Consider the following 23490-nt stretch of genomic DNA (forward strand, 5'->3'; position numbering starts at 1 on the left):
TTGCTGCAGCGTTAAAGGTGCCACAACACGGCAGAAAAGGAGGGGGGACCTTTATTTTATCACCAGCCACCAGGGGGCACATGTGAGCAGTCCAGACTACACTAAACACATCAGGGCACTGAGCTTCTCTCTCCTCCATCTGGAACCAGACACGCTGTTTTATTTCCTCATTGACTCAGTCTGTATCAAAGTGTGTGTCAAAGTGCATTAATTGGCGGTTTTCTGTGTGTAAGAATATAACAATCCTGGTTGGATATTAGTTTGTTATTCAGGACTATCTAAAGTTACGTCTAGTTTATTGCACATTTTATCGCACTATTAAGCTTTATTAAAAGCTTAATAGTGCGACCACCAGAGTTGCCAGCTGCTTTCCAGGCCAGCGCACACACATGGGTCTCTGTTAGAGCTCGCCCGACATCTCCAGGTAGAACAATTATTGTAAAACACTTGCAGTATGGCTATTTTCATCTTACTTCAAATGCAAACAGCAACAGACAATAAACAAGGCTCCAGATCAATGCGCAAATAATAAAAAAAAAATAGGCCTAAACATTAGAAATTGGCACAGGACATCGAAAAAGCTGCTGACCCTGCTCTATGCTCTATGATATATTTTGTTTGTTTTCCATAATTTCTAGTAACTTCATCAAACAAATGCATTGTTTACAGTATGTGCTTGTGAACACAAACAATAAAATTACATGCTCTAGCAGAAGTTGTGGTGGGCACAAGAATGCTTGTGGTCCTAGTGTTAAAGGAACAGTTCACGCTTGAACGAAATTCAGTCATTATCGACTCAACCTCATGCTGATGAGAAGTCCGGTGTAGTTTCTTATTCCTCAAAGTGCAGCTGGAGACCCGCGGGGTACCCTCCTGTAGCAAAAATCCATATAACTGGCGTAAATGGCGTCCGAGACGAAAAGTCCATAAAACTACACAAAAACTTTGTAGTATTCCTCCATACTGCTCATCCGCTGCAATCCAAGCGTCCTGAAGTGGCGACATCCAGAGTTTACTCGAAACGACGTCATTTAGTACATTTTTCTAGCCTAAACAGTCACTATGCTATATCTGCCTGGAGGCACGCTCCCACGTGCACACGAGTCTCCCTCACAGCATTTGCACTACGGAAGCCGCGCCAGACAAGATCAACGAGACTCGCAATAGATACACCGGTATTTACATCCAGTAAAAAACGGTGTGGAGCAGTATGGAGGAATATTACAAAGTTTTTGTGTAGTTTTATGGACCTTTTCGTCTCGGACGCCATTTACGCCCGTTATATGGATTATTACTGCCGGAGGGTACCCCCACGGGTCTCCAGCTGCACTTTGAGGAATAAGAAACTACACCGGACTTCTCATCAGCATGAGGGTGAGTCGATAATGACTGAATTTCGTTCTAGAGTGAACTACTCCTTTAAGGAAATGAAGGAAATGAAGTTTGGTAAATGAATGAAACTTTGTGTTAACTTATTGACACTTTTCCCCGCTCTGACTCAGGCTCTTTTTTAAAAATATATGTGCACAGCCTGCATATAGGGTCAATGCATGACGTATGATTCATTTGCACATGTTCATGTTGTATAATGGAAAATGCCAGTTTAGGAGGTATTTCCTAACTTTATTGTCCTACTTGTGCTAATTCAATTATACCTGATGCACGTGAGCTCATTCTTCAATAGCTGATGTTGTCTAAGCACCGTTAACACTTTGCATTTGTCATCGTCGCATTAAAAAAAGGCGTACAAAGTGATTCGGCGCACCAGATTGTCAACTTATCCTATCATCTTTTCATGTTTTTGAAGCGTGCTGGATGCAGCATTCAATCTAAGCTAAAGAAATGAACAAATTGCCAAAATGGTCAAATCAGGGTTGTCTCAATACCCTAATTTAGATCTCCATTACAGTACTTGTCTGAAATATGCTGACACGACAGAACTCCATGGTTAAATTTCTCAGGTAGTAGTCTAAAAGCAAAATTGTAGTTGTTTAAGGTGGAGCTAATTTTGAATCTGGCCTAGGACAGCAGGTAATGGTTATTCATGTAGGACTTCTCTGCTAAGACTGGCAGGAAATGAAGACTAAAGTATGAATGAATGACTATTTCAAACCGAAGTTAAAACAGTAAAAAAACAAAAGCAACAGTATCTGAAAAGGAGAAGGTAGAAGTAAGCCTTACATATCCCTACCCCTTGGTAGGGGTTGATATACTCACACATTTTTTGAAGTGACATGCAAAGACTTCAAAAAGGATAACACTATTTAAAAGAAACCTTGCAAATAAAAACAAAAGTGCAACAGCAGCAATGGCAAGGTACGAGTGAAGTTGAGTCCGTCAGTAACTACAGTCAGTCCAGCTGTTGCAGAAAGGACGAGGAAGCGACCGGATGGAAAGAGTCAAATTCATCCGTATGGTGGTAGAACTGTGGTGGGGGAGAACAGAACTGTCTCTGGGGGGCAGGAGCAGGGTAGTGTCTTGCTGGGGTCTGGGGACCTGGGCACTGCGGTGCTGGAGCTAGCATCCGCGCATTGACGTCATGCAGAAGGGAGGCCTGTCTCTGCATCTACCACTGGATGTCCTGGAACATGGTGCCGAACATTTTCATTTGTTCAGCCCACTCCTGTCTGGCAGCCTCCCGTACCTCTCCTCTCAGTGGGCTCCTCGAGGCGTAGGCACTCTCGCTCCTCATCCTCGAGTGCAAGCAGAAGCTTCTTTATCTCCTTGCTGACCACCTGGGCCTTTGATAGTTTTCCGCTTTTTGTGCGTCATCTCAAACAATATAAGGAAGATGTGCATGAAAGGGGATTTAGAAGTGGGTATATGCAATACCGACTGAAAAATAAGTAGTTTACCTGTATACCATATACCTGCACCACTGGTTAAAGTTATACCACAAGTTAATCTGGGTGTATCGCACTCTGCCACAGCTGATTAACAGCAAACTCCACACTGCCTTGAAGCTCTTTTTTCTTAGATTTTTGTATTGAACTTGTCATCAGGAGACACTGCTATTTGGCTCGACCTGTGATAACCAATATTTCATCTGCTACAGCAGCTCTTTCTCCAAGAAATATAACTAAAACTGATCACTCAATCACCAACAACCACCATGTGAAGTATGTAGCGTTGGATAACATTAATTTTTACAAGTAACTTGTTATGTTACAAGATTACTGCCATTAAAAACTACACATTAATTTAAACAGTGCTGTTGCCAACTTCAAAATGTGTGGTTACAAAGTGTGTTCAGTAGTTGACTGGTTGAATGCATGCATATTCCATCCATGCATTTATGTAGATGTGTGAAGTTTTGTGTGTGGGGGTTAAAGAGGCAGCTTTGTGCAGCAGACCAGAATTTGGTCCAAACAGAGAATGGGAGTGAGGGAAGTAGGTGAGGAGTGCTCTCTTTTACCACAGCAGCTTGTCACCAATTCCTCCACTGTTGGGGAAAAAGTAAGCAGTGTCCAGCTCATATCTTCATTGTTTGGTTTTCATGTTGAAAATGAGCTGAGTGGTCCCTCATCTTCCTTACTGATAATGTCAGAATCCCACCTGTTTAATTCTTACTAATATGGAAATGGTTCTAAAATATTCTTTGTTAACCTCCTCCTGAAATTTTACAATTTGTAATTCCATAAACCAGCACTCAGAGTTATAAAATAATGGTCCTCTATAAGGTCCTCTTTATTGAATCACATTCTCCTGTCAAAATATTAAAATGGCTGCCATTTCTATTTATCTGCAACATAACTGGCATTAGATTGAATAGTGTTAAATGTCTTAATGTTGCATGCCACAGAATGACAATAACAATACAATAGCCAACAGAGTATTTTAGTATATATGGTGATTTCGGCATTGGGAGGACTGAGATAATTTCCAGTCCAGCCTGCTGCATGAGATGATGCAGAGACAGCCTTGTGGTAATCTGTCTTTCCTGTGCAAAGCCATTTGTGAAAATAATTTAAGAGAAGGACCTGCGGTTATAATCATTCCTTACTTGACTACTGATGAGCCACACCACATTTGGTAGGGTGAGTGTTTATTTTTCTCTATAAACAAAGGTGGCAAGTAGGATTTAACACAGGAGACTGTCTTGCATGAGCTCATGAGGAGTCCATTTTTATTAAGGCTGTCTTTTTTTTCTTGTCTGTGCCTCTTCAGAATCATATGTTATTTAACAAGGTCAGTGTCAGTTTGCAGGACTAGCACAGGACCTTATGAACAAAAAATATAAAAATGAGTAATAGAGGACAGTACAAAAACAAAACAAGACAGAAACAGAGAAGGTATTACATAGTTTTCAGTTCCTTCAGCAGGCAATAGCTAAGAAGTGAAATCATTTATAAAGTTGAGCGTGTTTATACAATGATCAGCCACAACATTAAAAGGACTTACAGGTGAGATAAATAACATTGACCATGTTGTTAAAATGCAATAGTCTGCTGGGAAACCTTGAGTGAACAACAAAGGTTTGTAAGCCTGTCACTGGCTATTGACCTAGTTGTCAGGGCCTCCCATGAAGACAACAATTATCATGTTCATCCTAATATAAGTAATGAGAACAACATTTTATTTAAAACCAAAATACTTACAGTTATATAGCCTATCAAAGGTCATATTGATAACATTTTCATGTAGACATTTTTTTTAATACATCTACAGAGCTTGTAGAAAGGTGCAAAATATAACTTATTTTTCTTTTTACTTAAAAGCATTATTATGATTGTGAATTAAATTTTCTAAGAAATATTATTTTGTTTATCTCTAGAATCTAGAATTATGACAGTTGGTTTGTGGGAATCAATCAATCAATCAATCAATCAAACAACTTTATTTATCCCCGCAGGGCAATTCAGTTTGCAGCCTCAAGTCACACAGAAACAACAACAATAAAAAAAAGGTAACGCCGCCCTGAGGGCATCAAACAGAATTCCTGACTGAGGATGTGGTCAGGATGTCTGGATAGCACGTTTTTTCCAGATAGAGCTTAAGTCTGTTAGCTGGACTCCAATGATCTTGGAAAAGACTTTGATAATGCTGCTGAGACAATTCTTCTCCTTCACAGATAGACCATAAAACCAACAAATAAAGGAAAACATCAGCAGACTTTCAATAAAAGAATGATAAAAGTTACATAAAATGCTCTTAGAAACATTAAAAGAATTCAGCTTCCGCATTAGATGGATACATTTTTGGCCCCGTCTAACAACAGACTCTGTGTTCTTGTCAAACTGAGTCCGGAGTCAAACATTGTACCTAAATACTTGTATGTCTCCACAATTTCTACATTTCCTCCATGAATACTGCATGTAGCAGGATCATGACGGTTCCTCCTAAAATCAATGATTAACTCCTTGGTTTTTGTCACGTTTAAGTCCATGTAGTTATCATCTCACCATTCCACAAATGAAGGTAATGCCATGATCTGATTGGGCCCCCTGGAGGAGTGACAGTAGGGCCGTGTCATCAGAAAATTTAACAAGATGGCTGCCCACTTGGGAAGACCTGCAGCTGTCAGTATACATAATAAATAACAAAGGAGAAAGGACCCAGCTGTGTGGAGAGCCTGTGTTTGAAGTGATGGAGGTGGACATATGACCATTCACAAATGACAAAAACATGGATTCTAAAGTATGTGTCCAACATACTGTACTTCCCTAATTTTAGCATTAGCTAGGGTTAGCAATGTTAACGCCCTCCACCACCACTACTTTTTTTTTTATAATGGAACGATTCGATACAAATCTGATACAATTCTTTGTTTCATGTAGACATTCAATTTCTAATATAAACTAGAATGAACCGATTCTATAGAAGTGGCATTGCTTACCTTCAAATAGATATTTCATTAAAGACCAGGGAATCCTAGCAATAAAATGGGCTATAGATGCCATGATTGGCGAGTTGTGGCTAAGTTTTGGCTGAAAAAAGTGTTTAATCGTGTCTTTGTCTTGCATGTTCTTGCTAGTGCTAGCTTTACTAGCATCCTCGTCACCTGCACAGGTTTCACCATGCCATCTGACCAGGTGAACGATTTGTCGTGCTACCACTGTACTTAAACGCTGTTCTCCAGAGCTTACAAACTGCTTTTTTGTCCAACTTTCCATCCTTCTTCTAAAATCTAAATCTCTTCCAAACTCTTTATTTTAGATTTGACAGTGCATTGTAAATCTTACTGGCGTTTTCGTTATTGGTTCAAAAGTGACCCAACCCTACATACCATGTCTTCTCAGTTGTTGTCTAGTGCTCACACTGCTGTTAAAGAGAAAGTTAATTTTTGGCTCTTAACTTCTGTCTTTGTGACTTTGATTTAGACTGACAAATGGTTTTAGTTATCTTTTTAGCCTCTATGGGAGGATAAGCAAATGGGTCAGTGCAGCAGTCAGCCCTGCATGCCACACAGTTTAGATATATACTGATTTCCAGCTTCGGTCTATTTTCTACATGAGCTTTTCAGCATTGGTGATGAGACCTCCAGGGGGCTATTATCCCTAAACCTTTAGTTTGATGGACAACTGGCAGGAGGTAGAGTCATTGATGTAGAGCACATGTCCATAATGTACGTCACGTGAGCTTAGTTATGCGAAGCAGCTTGGAACTGAACTGCTGCATGTGTGGCTATTCTGTATTTGATCTCCAGCTTCAGTTGTTTTTACTTTGGAATGTGAATGTGCACATACGTTTTGTTCACACACATTTTATCCCAGAGTTCTGAGTCATGCAGGTCAGGTTTGCTAGGGACTCTTCTTTGCAAAGACATGAGTGTACTTGTGTGTTCCCCCCTTCAGTGGATATTCCAAAGTGTTCGCATACATGAAAGGAACATGAAGCAGGTAAATCAATCCATAATATATTGTAGCCTTCAAGAGCAATGAAAATCAACCAGGAGGTAAAGGTCTTTTATAATTACATTCCTGCGTCACTATTTTCATCCATTACCCTCACTCTGGCTTTATTTCTTTTGTGGAGCAGTGTGCTTTATCAACATACAGTACAACACACTCTGGTGTGGCTGCTGTGACTGCATTCATGACCAGACTAAGATTATCTGTCTCTACATCCCTAATTCCAAAAATGTTGTGTAAAACTAACCCAGTAGTTTTGTTGCCTAAACATACCCAAATATTTTCATTTGTTGTTGCCATGGTAAGGTTAATGTTAAACAAAATTAATGGGAATGACTGATGTATCACCTGCATGCAAGATTGGATTTATTGGTATATGGACTGCATGCCATTTGAAACCATAAAGTCGTGTTAAAGGCCAGGTTAAAATCAAAACAGAATATAATTTGTGAACAAACAGTTTTAAGAAATGTTCCTGAGCCATGTAGTAACATTCTTTGTAAAATAATGTGTTTTACAAAGAGGTGAACCTCAACCTATTCTTGCTTGTGAACCACTGAGCCTTTCAAGGATGCCCCTTTCATATCCAATCGTGATACTATCACCTGTTACCAATCAACCTGTTTACCTGTGGAATATTCCAAACAGGTGTTTTTGGAGCATCGACAACTTTCCCAGTCTCTTCTTGCCCCTGTCCCAACTTGTTTAACATGTGGCTGACATCAAATTCAGAATAAACACATATTTACAAAAATCAATTAAGTTGAGGAGCTTATACATTCAAAATATTGTCTTTATGCAATTAAGTATAATAGTGATAGATTATCCACTCTTAAGCCTCCTGAACTATTTACAGACTCATCAGGGCTGCCCCGATGATATACAACATGTTTGATATTTACTATTTAAATTCTGGGTGATCACACAAGTACCTTCCATCCAGGACCACAACAACCAATGAGCTAAGCATCCTGGACGGTGCTCCCAAGCAACGGTAAACATTCTAGCCCTTGAGGCTAATATTAGTTTTTATACTACTGTTGACAGAAACTTAGAATCTAACCTCCAGTTCTCCCTGAAGAATAGAAAACCATTGAACAGGACAGGTGTCCGAGTCGCAGGAGTGTTAAATTTATCAGATGAACAATTCTCAAGATATGGAAATAACAAATTGACAGACAGACAAACTTTCCTTGATTTGTAGTGAGAATGTCAAAATCAGTTAGCAAATTATCAGATTCTGCAGTCTGGTTTTATTTATATTTTACACAGTGGCCCAACTTTCGAATCAGAATTGTACCATAGCTGACAAGAGGAAGATTGCGCTCTACCTTTTTTTCTCACTCTCAGAATAAGTGCTGCCAGGGTTGTTGTCTTGTATTGTTTGAACCACATTTAAATAGCCTAAAGAGTCGCCTCATTTAACACTACCTGTGTTTGGAAGGAGTGGAATATGATCTTTCTGACTACAATAACAAATTCTAGTCTTTTCTATTGTATTAGCATAACAAGGCAAGAGTCTTTTTTTTCTCGCAGGTCTCCGTATGTGAAGGTTTGTGAAGAATTTTCTTCTATTATTTTATTATTGTCAGTGAAACGTATGAAGTCCAATTCATTAATATGAAGTATATTTGAAAGAAATGAAAAGTGTATATCAACTTTGCTAATGTTCTAATGTGCACTGGTGTTCAGTTTGTTCTGTGTATATGGTTATATTTGAATTACATGTTGGTTTTTACACTATTTTTTATCAGCTTTCTCTTTAGAAATCTCAGTTGCACTCATGTCATTTCACAACAAGTGGGAGGGGAGACTTTCCATATAATCTTATTTCTTAAAATATTATATCTTTTATTGAAGCTGATCCATTTCAGTGAAGTCAACCATTTTTCACAGGAGGGAGACAAACTGTCATTTTCAAAGATTTGATCTGTGCGCCCTCTGCTGCCATATTCTGAAATAGCACCTCTGGAGAGACTACCTCAATAAATATAATCATCCTCATCCATCAGGAGCCAAAGCTCAATAAATGTATTTGTGTACCTTTGGAATTAGAAGAGAGGAAGCACACGTCACTGCTTCAACTGGCAGGAAACAGTTGTACATGCCAATTTTTGCATAATATAGCACTGATTTGCTTGTAATGTGAATGTTGTGCTTGTTAGTAAATTGGCAAATGTGCTGGCGAGATCACAGAAAGTAGGGTTACCAGGGCTCCTGTGTCAATATTTGCTTCAGATGGAGTTCTGTCATTTCACAAGATCTATGGTGCTAACCTTTTCTCTGTACATTCCTATGCCACCTCCTTTCTTCAGATGTGATGTGAAAGTTATTTAAGCAGCAGGTAACTGTGAAGGTAGAGTAGCATGCATACATTTAGCTGAAGCCTCTCAAGGGTATTTCTCATGCACTTTAGCAGGCTGAAGTTAATAGGAGCTATGAGGCAGGCATTACCTGGAATAATGACTCACAAATAACTTGAAATAGTAAATAGTATATCAAATGAAAGGACACAGAGATGTATTGAGATGAGGTAAAAGCTTTATTTTTAACACAATGGTGTTGCTTGATTCCCAGGGGAAACTATTAGTAAAATGTCTTAAGCGAGTCTTAAGCTCATGTGTTTCTCTGTATGCTTTGCTTGTTATAGGCGCTACACAATAGTTTAGGGGGAAAAGATAAAATGTAGTCTAAAAAAGGAAAATAAAGTGCATATTTCTCATTCTGTCATGTTTTCCCTCTTCTCTGAGCATACAGTTGTACATATGCAATCCTGCTCAGATATTTAAAATCTGATATTACTTTGTTGCCATCTGTCTTCTTGTGTGTTGATGTCAGTTAAATAATGCTCCATACAGACTCAGGGTCATTGCATGCAACTAACCACCTTTTTTAACTAAGTACCAGTATCTCACACACACTCTACTTCAGCTTAGACCATATCACACCTATATGTGATGTCAATGAGAACATGGTGTGAGCACCACCGTTGTTTCTTTGTTTCTCTCCTATCAAAAGCCCCTTTCACACTGTTTTTTTAAGGCATGAATCTTGCACAGATTTTCCGCCCCACCATCTGTGTGAGAGTTACAGAGGGGGAATGGGGGGACAGTTTCGCAACAGTGGCAAGGTGATGTCTGTGTGAGTAAGCCGGCAGGGTGGGATAGGGTGTGACGTTCTGATGGCGTTCACAGTCTGACAACTAAACAGATCCTTCACTCATAAAATAAGAGGGAAATGTCCCACACTTAAACCTCCAAATCAAAGTTACAAGACCAAATAACAGCAATGTGTTAGCAGGTAGTGTCTTCTACAACTTATATGAGGAAAAAATACTGAATTTATACATGGAAAACTCGCTGTAATCCTGTCTGTCCTACCGACTCATACTCTTAAAGAAAAAACAAAACCCTATTTTAAAGCAATCGATTCTCCCAATCCCCACAGTATTATCGAAGAATCAAAGATAACAAAGTGGCTCCGCTTATTTAGTTACAAACACGTTTCATTTACTATAAATTCTTCACAATAAAAGCCCCCTGTTATCTTGTCATTTACAAGCTTTCATTATAAAGCAGCATTACAGGAAACGTGTTTTCAGCAGCAGTAATTAAACATGACTTCTGAAACAGCTGAAAGTGAACACGACGCAACAGTAACACACAGCAGATGTTTGAAAGTACAAACACGATGAGAGAAAGTAAATAAGTTCAGTTAGAAGCTACAAAAGTACTGAGAGCTGAACAAACTGACTTTTAAAAATGTCTGTCTCTCAGGTTTTCCACACAGAGTAGAGTATCGATTTTAGGAAGTAGGGTATAACTACAGAAGAGGAGGCTGCACTTTCAGGAACGCAGTCTCAGGACCACATTTCAAGGACCCTAGTTTTTCACCACAGCGCCACCCACCGAATTGGACAACCCCTTAGACAGACGACAAATAAGTGTGAGTACTGGAAGTGAATAGTTTTATTTGTATGACGTTATAAACAAGTCCATTGTCTTGAACTGCACAGGAAAGTTAACATGGGCTTGACGAAGTGTGCAATAAATGTACGTAACGTTTGTTTAGTATAATAAGCTTTTGACAATTTGCTGCAACTGCATTAGCCTGTTTGTTCAGCTAACTGTTTAATATCACCATATGGATATTTTGGGCAAGACTCTCTTATTAACCTGTAGCCATATTGTGTCAATTTCACAATCAACAGGTGGGATTAATTATACAGGTGGTTGTGGTCACTTATAATTAACCCTGCCTGTGTATACTGACAGTGAATTGCCAATATATACGCTGAGGCGGGCGTTTTCACAAGACATCCTTATGCCAAGTATTAAAAAGTCAATTTGACTATTGTCCATGTCTTTCTTTAAGGTCTAATTGTGATTTTAGCGCAATAATTTGTTTAATGTTTGTGCTGGGAAACCATTGCGTGATTTGGCAAGCCTAATTGTGTCTTATTGTAATTGTTGACTTAATGACTACTATAATTAATTCTAGCCAACTTCAAAGAATGATGAAAGCATGTCGATATGATCTGTGCCTGTCAACTGTGTTTAATCAGAGGTAGCCTATTGTCGTCAGTGCAAATGCTTGTTTTAAACTCTTTGTGTTATCATTTTTATATATTTTAAATAATCAACTCTGCCAACTGTCTGTTTACCCCAAGATTATCTTTGGTTTTCGCTCTCTCTTGCTCTCAGAGGCATTGAGGCCTCATGGACTAGGAAATGGAGGATTGGATTCACCAGACTTATAACTTCTGTTCATGTTGTTTTCTTTAATCTGTTTGTTCCTAAGTATTTTTAATTGTTTCTGTTGTTTATTTTTGCTTATTGTTTTGGGATTTGTGTGTGCAATATATATCTTTAATCTGCCCCTAGAGCCATCCTTGTGTCTTGTCTTTTTCATACCTTTAAAATATCTGGTTGAGATCTAGTGAAGTCAATTATATTTATATCACACCAAATCATAGTTTAGAGTGAGCGAGTATAATTGCAAGTCTTGTCAACCAAGGTGAATTGCAAGGCAAAGTAGTATTTGGCTCGGTTTGACTTGGTGGGCCAAAAGTGCTAGTGGTAAATTGGCATATGTAATATTGTAAGAGTGAATGTTGCCAACCTCTACTCTGTTAAGAACCCCGGAATCCTTAGACTTTTACAAGCTGTTGACAGGGTAATTCTGGTTGTAGTTATTTACAAGTTAATTAATAATCAGATTTTAAATAAAAAATTAAGTATAATTTATGAGACTGAATCAATAAAGTGGCCATCTTTCTTTTCTTTAAGGGTGGTACTCTCAAGGCAATCTAATGTTAAATAGATCCTGTTATTTAATATAATTAATAATTATCCCAGATAATCATTAATTATTATTGATACCCTAATTTAACATAAATTCACTAAAAATGTTGAATGTTAGCAGCTGAATGAGTCTATGGAGCAGTGTCTCTGAGAGTGTGTGGTGCTGGCTCAGCCAAAGCTTCTTTGCAAAAGTTAACTTAAAGGATAACTACCGTTATTTACAACCTGGACCTTTTTTCTAGCAAAATATACAATCATTTACTCACCCAGATAACTTTGGTGTCATTTGAAGTCGTTCGGACGAAATTAGATCCAGTGTAGCGCCGTATATCCATATAATGCGAGTAACGGGGCAGCGACACACAGCCTCTATATAACGCATTATCTGCCACGAAACTAGTTCATTTCACCAATATTTTGTTACGATATGCTAGTGCTATTCCCCTCTGAGTCCTGGCTCGTCTGTTATCAACATCCGGGGTCAAACTAGCAGTAGCAGCTACAGGTAAACAAGCTGGGCTGTCGCGGGTGCACGCGCAGCTCAGAGACGACATCTTCCAGGTCAGAGGTAGTAGGTCAACCTACAGACCCCGGATGTTGACAACAGACGAGCCCGGACTCAGAGGGGAATAGCACTAGCGTATCGTAACAAAATATTGGTCAAATGAACTAGTTTCGTGGCAGATAATGCTCATAAAGGCTGCGCTTCGGTGCCCCGTCACTCGCATTATATGGATATATCGGCGCTACACTGGATCTAATTTCGTCCGAACAACGCCAAATGACACCAAAGTTATCTGGGTGAGTAAATGATCATATGTTTTGCTAGAAATAAGGTCCAGGTTGTAAAAAATGGTAGTTATCCTTTAAAACAAAAGATGTTTCTGACATCTTTATTTACTTCTACCACTCAATAGAATAAAACACATTAATAATTATATTTAGACTGCTTTGTGTTCGGTCCATTACCTCATGGTTGAATCTTTTGCGTTAATATAGCCACAGTATTGCTACTTAGCAGCTGGCTCCTTTAACATGCTGGTACAACCCTTAAGTCATTTACATTTCAGTTATCTGATTGTTATCAGCATTTCATCTATACATTTGATACAACAGTCCTTGTATTGAACCTTTGGTGCCTTCAGGACTTGGGCTTGAGATGTTTTTTCTATTTATTGTGCCCCACCAACATGGGAAAGAAAATCATACATCATAAATGGAATTTTTTTCATTTGTGAAGCCAAAGTCAAGGTTTGAGGGTCAACTCAACTGAGCGGTTATTCTCAAGTTTCTGACATTCAACAACAATATAATTGTTAGGAGGTCTAGAACATGAAATCCATTAAATTTTTTCTAACCTCAACTTTCAGTGTCACTTGAAATCAATGTTTAAAAAACAGCTTTACGCCAATCAACCATTTGTTCAATCATCTTTTAGTCACCAATATGTTTTAACAACACTGCCCCCAGCAGTTATTTTTATTCCAAACTATTAGATGGGTTGGGTTTTTATTACAGCAATGAGGTCATAATGATGTTGTTATACTGGAATTAATTCTATTGAGCGGTGTATTGTACAGGTGTATTGTACCTCTACTGTAATGATCATGTGAATGGAAAACCAAACAAAATGTGCAGGCAGTGCAGAGGGAAGTCAAACACCAGGGTCCACCACTGTTCAGCAGACATGCAGTCATTTCACCGTATAAGATGTGGGCTATGTAATCAACTCACACTGATCTGCAGTCAGGCTTTAAAGCTTCGTGAATGATTTAATCTGCACCATATAGTCATAGAACACCTTTTTTCATCTATGCAGTAGGGACAACTTTTTTAAAGAAGAAGAAATTATGAGGGATACAAAACTATTTTGGTCAGCCTGTTAATGCAGTTTTAGGCCACGGCCTGCTTCTACTTCACTTAATACACAATTAACAGTGGAACTATATGAATGTGGGCCATGTTGTGAAAATGTCACAGTTAGTTGGATGAATTATGAAAGTAAACCAGAGATAATGGTTGACTATATCTCAACACTTTATTCTCTTTTAGATTCTGATTGCAGTTGTAGTATGTTTTACTTCCTCAAAGTTGGAGTAATCAGTGCAAAGATATTGCATTCTTCCTCTCTTTCTCATGAGATGGTTGGAGATGCAACTGGAAAAAAAGACTCACCAAAAATGTTTTTTAAAACTATTTCAAAACTTCTCTTCAATGAATCATAATGCTCCTGCCCCCACTTGCATTTGTGCATTGCAGAAGACAAAGTGCCCTTTGAAGATCATTTTATGCCCTCTCTCATTAACAATTCATACAGGGGGAAAATACAGAACAGGAGGAGGATAGGGGAATGCGACAACCCACAAATGTTCCAGGCCAATTTTGAAACATTTACAGAATTTTGCCCCTGCCGTTTTCCTTATTTGCAAGCCACGACATCACAATGTGTTACGTGCAGAGACAATGGCAAAATATAAGCTGTATAAAGACTGCACAACCATGTTGTGTTACAACCTGGTTTACAAAAATCTTTAAAATGTTCACAGTGAAATCAATGCAAGTGAAGCAGGTTTGATCTGAAAGATCAGAAAGTGCACACCAGGCTCTCAAAGAAATATGTTTGAAGGATGCCTACAATTCTGTCAGAGGAGCGGGCTTCTTTGTAATCTGGCCGAGCAGCCAGGTTGAATCCACACATTCAATAGGCAGCAATTTCAAGATGCTTAGAGGCTTTTCGTGTGATGCCCTGCTGTGTCCATCTATTTAGACAGTGAATTGATACTTAATCGCTTGAGTGGAACTGCTGAAAGGCTTCAGGAAAGGTAACCAGAACTTTGTGCAAAAAATAAAAACATGATAGGAGAGTGTTTTCTTGTCCAATAGCACAAAATAGAACCAGTATTTCACCAAAAGACAGCTGATGAATTGTGTTATTGTTTTTGCATTTAATAAACATTTATTTTCAAGTAACTGTCTTGTCTCAACAACAGACGCTGATATTGTTGCTGTTCCCATTGGTCATCAACAGAGGTCAATAAAAATCAGTCAAATATGGTTCACCTCTTTGATTTCCCTCATGAAGACACACTAGAGCAAAATGAGCTCACACAAGACATGCAAAGACCATCAAAAATAATAATAGGAAAAAGAAACAGACAAAGAGGAAGATCATGAAAATAATTTTAAAAAGATAATGTAAGTTATGACTATAACTATGGATCTATGAGACCGAACGATGACATCATCTACCTATCCTTGAGACCATATAACAACAGAGTCATGTGACTGAAGAGCCAGGTCCTGCAAAAGCTGCATCACGAGCATGGGCATCAAGGCGTTGAAAGAACAACTGACTTGGTCCACTAGCGGTGCTATTGGCCTGGGATGCACCATGACATCAAGCAGTGGTGTCAGGAGTGTGAATGTTGTCAGGTAGCTAAAGACACCCGACCTGCTGCCCGAGCCTACATGGGCCATCTGCTTGCCGCTCGCCCAAATCAAATACTTGCTGTTTACTTCACAATGCTGGAGCAATCCAAGAATGGGATGGAGAATGTCCTTGTAATGACAGATGTCTTCTCAAAGTACACTCAAGCAGTCCCCGCCCATGACCGCCGGGCTTCTACAGTGGCCAAGGTGTTGGTCAACAAGTGGTTCTGCAGGTTTGGAGTGCCCAGTCGTATCCACTCAGACCAAGGCAGGAATTTTGAGAGCAACCTCATCCAACAGCTCTGCAGTATGTATGGTATTGAGAAAAGTCCCACCACCTGCCAGTTTTCGCTCAACCGGAGGCATATCCCCCGTCTCCCGTCTCAGGGGCATACTGGACCTTGGTGTTCAGTGACCTTCAGAGCATCAGCAGATAATCCTCAGCCACAGGAACAGAGACTGATTGCTGGGACCAAGTGATGCCTGCCCAGACCCTATCCACTGGGGTACGAGCCTCAATTGGAACACTAAGTCAAACAACTTGTGACTGCTCACTACTATCAAAAGGAGAGACTTGAGCATAGAGTGAGAGAGAACATCAGGTTGATCAATATTCTCCTACTGGTAAGATGGTAACTTGTCAGGGGAGGATCCCACAGAGGGTCCAGGCTCTCTGACAGACCACATATGGCAACTAGGATTTGCACTTGAGTGTCATGCTGCTGACTCTTGTCTGCCTGAGCACCAACTGGTCTATGTGAAGGCTGTGAGCATGTATCTTACCTGGGCCCCACTTGTGCCTATGCTCAGAGGTGTGCTCCCGCCGGTGCTTCAGGGATGTTTCTAGGGAAAATGGCCCTCAGTACTGAGATTGCTGGGTGGAGGCTGCATTGTTCCAGCATCAGCGCTCCCCCATAGGCAGCTCAACCGAATGCCTCCGGGGGGAGCACGATGGCCATCATGGAGGTCCATGACACACCAACAGAAACTACAGGCAGGAAAAAGCCATTACTCCTTCTCTTTTTCTTTCTTTTTTTTTTGCTTTGAACAAAAACCAATCAGCAGTGCCCAACAGCTACGGATAGCTGCAAAACGGAAAATAATAAGCAGGCCACTCAAAGCTTGCCAGTATCCCTTAAATCAAAATAAATGTGCATCAACTGATAAAACCCATATGCACGTATTGGCAAAGGGGGAAGCATTTAGAATCCCAGCCATTGCAAACAGGGAGATTAGGGAAATACAATTAATACTCAATGTAAATAATGATAATCAACTGAAATTCCAATATATTTCGTATACAGGGAGAGAGAAAAGTAAGAAATACCTCCTGCCACCCACAGAGGAAAAGAGGGAACTCGGCAGGTCAATACAATCAATACTAAACAAAAAAATAACTGAAATCCCAATGTATTTCAAATACAGGGTTATGTGCTTCTGTTTTGTAAGTTTCAGAAGAAATAAATAATCCCACCTGCTGCGCGCAGCTCAGTTAAAGGGAAAAACGGAAGTTTAAGGAGCAGTTGAGCAAAATTCACCTCACCCATTCAGTGTACACAAACGCATGGGGAACAGCGAACTGCGAACTGCGAACAGCGAGTATACTGGGAGAATAACTCTACTCAAATTGATATGGGGAGAGAGATGACGTTGTAGTCACATTAAACTTACCCCTAATACAGTATACTGAGGAAAAAACGTACCCAAAGCTGCAGGCTACTTTAATTGCATAGCACCAGGTGCAACAAATTAGGCTCCCTGAAACAAAAAACGAGGTTAACACGAACAGTGTAACCCTCTGCTATTTAAACGCCAGATAAACATAGAAGGGGACAAAACCACATACAATCCTCAGGGACACGAGGCACCTGCACCGCCCTGATTGATTGTTTATAGTGGAGTCCCAAACAAACACAACTTAATGCTTTGGATGAGGCGAGTGAGGCAAAGAGGATGAGGTGTGTTCACCTAGATGCCTTATCGGCAGCGAGCCAAGCCTCCTAAGGTCATTCACATTACAATGTTGTTAAATGGTCTCCAGGATAGGTAGATGATGGCATCATTCAAGGTACAGACGGTGGTGACAAAAAAACGAGCGAGGTTGCAATACATCAGCATTTTCAAAACAGTATTTGATTTACAGCCTGATCAAATCAAACAAAATGAACACTGAAAAGCACAGTGTGACTGAGGGGTCAAAACACAACAGCATTTCACCAAACACAATATTTCACGTAATGCCACATTTTGCAAAACACGTCATTTCAGAAAATGCAGCATTTCAAAGAATTTACATTTCATAAAACACAACCAGAATTCACAGTACACAGCAACACAACATTTCACAGAATGCAACCACATTTCACAATACACATTTCAGAAAATGAACAATTAACAATTATTGGTGTAACTACAGAATATATTCATAGTTCCTGCTATGGTGGCTAGACTTCACTGTATTGTTTCGATTGTCATATTCTTGTGTATTGGTGTCTTGTCTGTGTCATATAAGGTGCTGGATACCAAAATTTCCCTCTGGATCAATAAAGTATCTATCTATCTATCTATCTATCTATCTATCTATCTAGACATCTATCTATCTAGACATCTATCTAGACATCTGTTTTGATAAGTACAGTTCAAGCTTTCTTCTTCTGCTATTCCATACCAAAGCAGGATTGTGTAAACTTTTCACATTATTTCTGTAGCCTGCTCCTCCCTCCACCCGTTTCTGATTTATTTATACTATCCTCCATCTCTCATCTCTCCCGCCTGACTCAGCCCTGCTGTTCTCTTCAGCCTACTTTCCATACAGCCTCTGTGCCTAATCTCATTATCAACTTGCCAGTGGAAAAGGGATTTATTTAATGTATTTGAGGACCAACCCACCAGAAGCTTAAAAACTTTCTCTGGGGGTTCATGGTGCTGCCTGATTTTTTTTTTTTTTTTTTGCATTGTTTCACTAAACCATTTTGAACCAAAATCTAAGTCTGTTTGACTCCCATCACGTTCAGAACTGATGCCTCTGTGGCTGCCAGCAGTAAGTCATCACAGGAAAACAGATGAAACCTGGAGAAAGAAATATGAAGTGATTAACTCATCGTCACTTTATTCCCCCACAGTCAATTCAGAAAACCTGCCAAAAACTCCCATTATGCCACTTTCTGCTCTCCTCAGAGGTTTTCAGCTTTCATTTTACAATAGGAGAATGAAAAAACATACATTCTCCTATGCAAGCAATTCGTCCATATCAAAAGACAGCGTGACAACAAGATGAACTGAAAGTTTCATTAAAGTGGAGTGTTTGTTGATAGTTAGGGGGTTAATAGGTGAAAGGTCTTCTTGTTTTCAAACATGATCATTAGATTCCAGTCTCAACCGGATCTGCAGCAAAGCAGATCACTGCAGAGAAGCCTTGACTAAGGGGATTTGAAGTAGAGGCACTGCACAGATATCTTATCCCCCTGCTTTTAAACTGGAAACTTAATTGGCCCGTCTTGTGTTTTCAGACAGGCATTTGTGAATTCACCATGTTGATACAGCTGGTGGGAATGAGAACTTTTTAGTCAGCTATTTAGCTTTTAGTAACAACATTTTATCAAATCGATTGAGATTCGACTTGATTTTAGCAGACAACTTGCCAGAATAAAATGTTGGCAGTGAAGGTTTCTGCAAACCACTGATACCTTCACATTTTTACATGTAATAGGCTGTGTAATATATTGATATTTCTCCAAAATGTGTCATATCAGATCACAAGCTATGCGTTTCAATATTTGTAGTGTTTGACAACATTGGTTCCATGCTTTAGTGCTCAAAAACACATCAGTTCTCAAATAATATCCAGTGCTGCAGCACAGTATACCCCCTCTGTCTGAAACGCTTTCTTTTGGCTCCTGTCTCTTATTCAGAGGAATCTCCCAGGAAGTAATGTGCTTTATGCAGCAGATAAATAACTGGAGCAGGGTAGTGGTCAAACAAAAAAAGACAGACAAAATCAGTACAAGAAGACACCACAATGATGAACAGGTAATCTAAAAAAGACCACTCTGAATGGTCTTTCAAGAAAGGAGCCCAATGTAAAACCTTCTTTTGTATATGGTCTGTTAGACAAGGATGTCTAATTTATCACTATGGTAATGTTAAATGACACTTTCACTTACTTCTGTGTTCCAGGACATGGATAGATGTAATGATCTGAATCAACTATCTCATCTTATCTGCTGTTGTTTCAATTCTTTTTCCCTTAACTTGACCTGATAGTATGTAAAACTCCTTTATAGTAAGTATTACTCCTTGCCTGAACAATGAAATCCATATTAATGAAAGTTCAACATGCCTCCTGTGGGTATCCATGATATTTAATGAATCAAATCTTTGAACATAATTCATAATTACAGTCAATAAAAGAAGCCTTCTATTTGTATCAAAAGAATACTATTAACTTACCGGCACTGCCATTTCTTTTCATACTGGGTTTTACACATCCTCTTGTATGAAAACTCTGGTAAAGCAGATGTATTAAGTAATCAGTTGGTTTAATATTGAATATGTATACAGTCTGATTGGCTTATAAGATCTACTGATGTTTTAACAATGAAGACTATGGTCTGTTTGAGCTGGTCAGAGAATTTATAAGTGACTTGTTGCACTTTCACTAAATAAACACCAGAGGGCACTCCTGCTAAAGCTTTGAAAATGAATAAACCAAGTTTACACCAAGGCACCTTAGTGGCGAATTTATCCCTTAGTTTCATCTCATTGAAATAGGTTTGCTATTGATCATTCTGTGTGTTTTCCATAAAAACACTCATGTTTGTTCTCTAATATGTACATACTTTTTTCTCATAACAAAGAAAAACAATACAAATATTATCAGACAATATACTCATTCCTCTTCATCCCTCAAGCTTCCAATCTCCAACTTTACTCACAGGTCAAGTAACTTTATAACGATTGAGTTATTAAGGTTATAAAGGATGCACTGTTTACTACCCAAGCCATAAACTTATTTTACCAAAATAGTTCTTGAACTTGGGATAGAACAGGCGGTGCAGGAGCTTCACAGAGCATTTCAGTAATTACAAACTGCTCTGCTGGGTTTCAAATTGGTTTTAAATGCTCAAAGTACAAAGTTCATTATCTTTAAAAGTTTACTTACAGTTGCTTGATGATTCAAGCATCTTCACGTCCAAAGTCAATCCTATGAAAGGGTGTCCTCATACTTGGGTATCTGGATAGATGACAAGCTGTTATTTAATGTACATGTTGCTAATCTAGTTTGAAAGCTCAAAGGGAAGTTTGGCTTTTAATTTTAAAATAAATCTTGCATTAATTTCATGCCAAAAAGAAAAAAAAAAATTGCGGAAGCTACGTTTCTGCTGATTGATTCTGGTGACATATTGTACGTATATGAATGCAGCCTCCACCATTTTATCAAGCAGTGGCTCAGTTCACAAAGCATCTTATGTTTCATTAGGAAGCAGACAACATCACTGGTATATTTTTATCTATAAAATGATCCTGGATAGACTTACCACTGTGTCCTTCTTGAGTTACCAGCTACACTCCACCAAGTGGTTGCTCTTTAATGTACCCCAAGTTTTAATGGATTTGGGTTAACCAGCATTTTCATACTATGCAAATTGATCATGCACTAACTTGCAAAGACATCAAAAATTAGACAAACTTATATTATAATATATTATATTATATTACATATGATGAAGGAGGCATGTAATAATTTTCTTGTATGTTCTCGTAATTTCTTGTGTATTTGCTTCTGTTTTATGGTGGATTTTTGTATAGAATGTTGTATATGTTGGATTTTGAGAGAATCTGAAGTGTGGACTGGAAGGTGTATGTACATATGTTTATGTAACAAAACCCAGATTCAAAAACCTGATTTCCAAAATATTCACATGATCTGAAATGAAAAAGAAATGGATTTGTACATTTGATTGTTTACATTTAGGTAAAGACAAATATTCAGGGTCATTGAATAACTCCTAAGTACATTTTCTTAAAAGGCATCTGGCCTGAGTGTGGTGAAAATCCTTTTAAAGAAAGGCTGAACATTAAATGTCAGAGAAAGTACATTTTATTGACAGAATACTACAGTACATCTTATTTTTACAGAGTGGGGGTTCATAAGATTCCTGAATTACATAAAAAAAAATATTCTCAATTTTCTAATTTTAAAAACCTTTCATAAATCTTTCTCAATGTCAATGTCAAACCTTAATTTAAATGCAAACCACTAATGGAGGTTAGCATTGTATATTTACAAACAATACATTTTAATTCACATACTTATCATACATGCTTATATTTACATGCATATACAGTGTTTAATATGCTCTGGAAACTATTATAACTGCTGACTTCATATAATTAACTCAATCTGCTGCTGTGGCACTATAGCGATGAGCAGCCACAGCAAGCTCGAGGGATCAAAACACAAACTCAAAATCAGTTTAAAATACCGCCACCACTAGTGGAGACATTGCTCAGCAGGAGAGGGCAGCACATATACATCCTTATGTTTTCTATTATATTTATTCTTATAGCACTGGGTTAATGAGCAGGAACAGCTAAATGTAGCAGTTTACTTCAAAAAATATTTTATTTTCCAGATTTACATGTAGAATTGCAGGATGCCATGCTTAGTGAAATAACTTTTTTGTTATTACAGAATTTGATACTGGTACCCAACAGTATACCTTTTATTGGTACCGTTGGGTACCAGTATCAAATTCCAGGCACCAGCATCGGAAACGGTATAGGTTCATGTGAACGGTAACCTAACCTAGTAACAGTATGTAGTAGTTATTGCTTCAATCAGTTCTGTAGACACAAAGTAAAGGTAGTTTCCTAGACTATGAGTTGATAATCAGCTAAGACATAATCATTCTGGATGCTTGACCAAGGCTGTATGTGGACTGTATGGATACAGAAGTAATTGACTTACTATTACCTTAATTAACTTAAAAGCCAACACAAACAATTGTTTTAATAACTTTATCACTGACAGTTGGGGTTGAGGGTGTACATATTTAAAAAAAAACATGCATACAATATTTCTTTTGTCTGCTCTGATTCTGATAAGTGTAAGCTGTGTAACAATAAAAGAAGGCTCCATTATAATTATTGCTCACAAAATGTCATGTAAATACTGATGTATTTTTAGAAAGTCTGTATTTTCCCTCAAGTAGTTTGTACATATTCTCTGAGGAAGTGAATGTGAAAAGCTTCAGTAAGCCCACATCTTTTTCCCAACAGTGTGGCTGATTGTCAAAGGACCATAGCAACATATCTGCATCTTCCTTCACAGATAGGAACAATTTGAGTAAAACGAGAATGTAATATTCAGCACAGACCCACTGGGCTATGATGGTGGAAGGGGGTCATCTACAGTTTCAGAGGCGGGGTAGAGGTGCATTAGGGCGGACTAAGAGAGCACTTAACAATGCTGAGGGGGGCCAGTCTGAATGAGGGCACAAAACTGATCTTGGATAAGAGCACAAAGCAGAGGAAGTGGCATTTCAGTGCTGTTCTTACACTAGATGGTAAGATTTATAATGCATTTTCTGTTAGATTGATGACATAAAATGATCAGTATCAACAGGGCCCATATGGTCATGGGCATTTAGAGTGGAGGCAGGCTGAGAACAGCCACAGTTAGCAGCACAGGTTTTGATCCCTGATGGTTCCAGTGGACACACATAACCTCAGCCAGGAACATACTCACCTGGAGCAGGGTGAGTATGTTCCTTGCCGAGGATCCTCAGCCAAGCCACTCCAGTCTGGCCCATGATAGACAGCTCTGTGCATCCCCAAGTGAGTGTCTGCTGTCTGTATTGACTCCCCTCCAACGCATAATTCCATTAATCAGTTCAATTTCCCTG

Source organism: Pagrus pagrus (genome assembly GCF_965226575.1).
Source record: "Pagrus pagrus genome assembly, chromosome: 14".
Lineage (NCBI taxonomy): Eukaryota > Metazoa > Chordata > Actinopteri > Spariformes > Sparidae > Pagrus > Pagrus pagrus.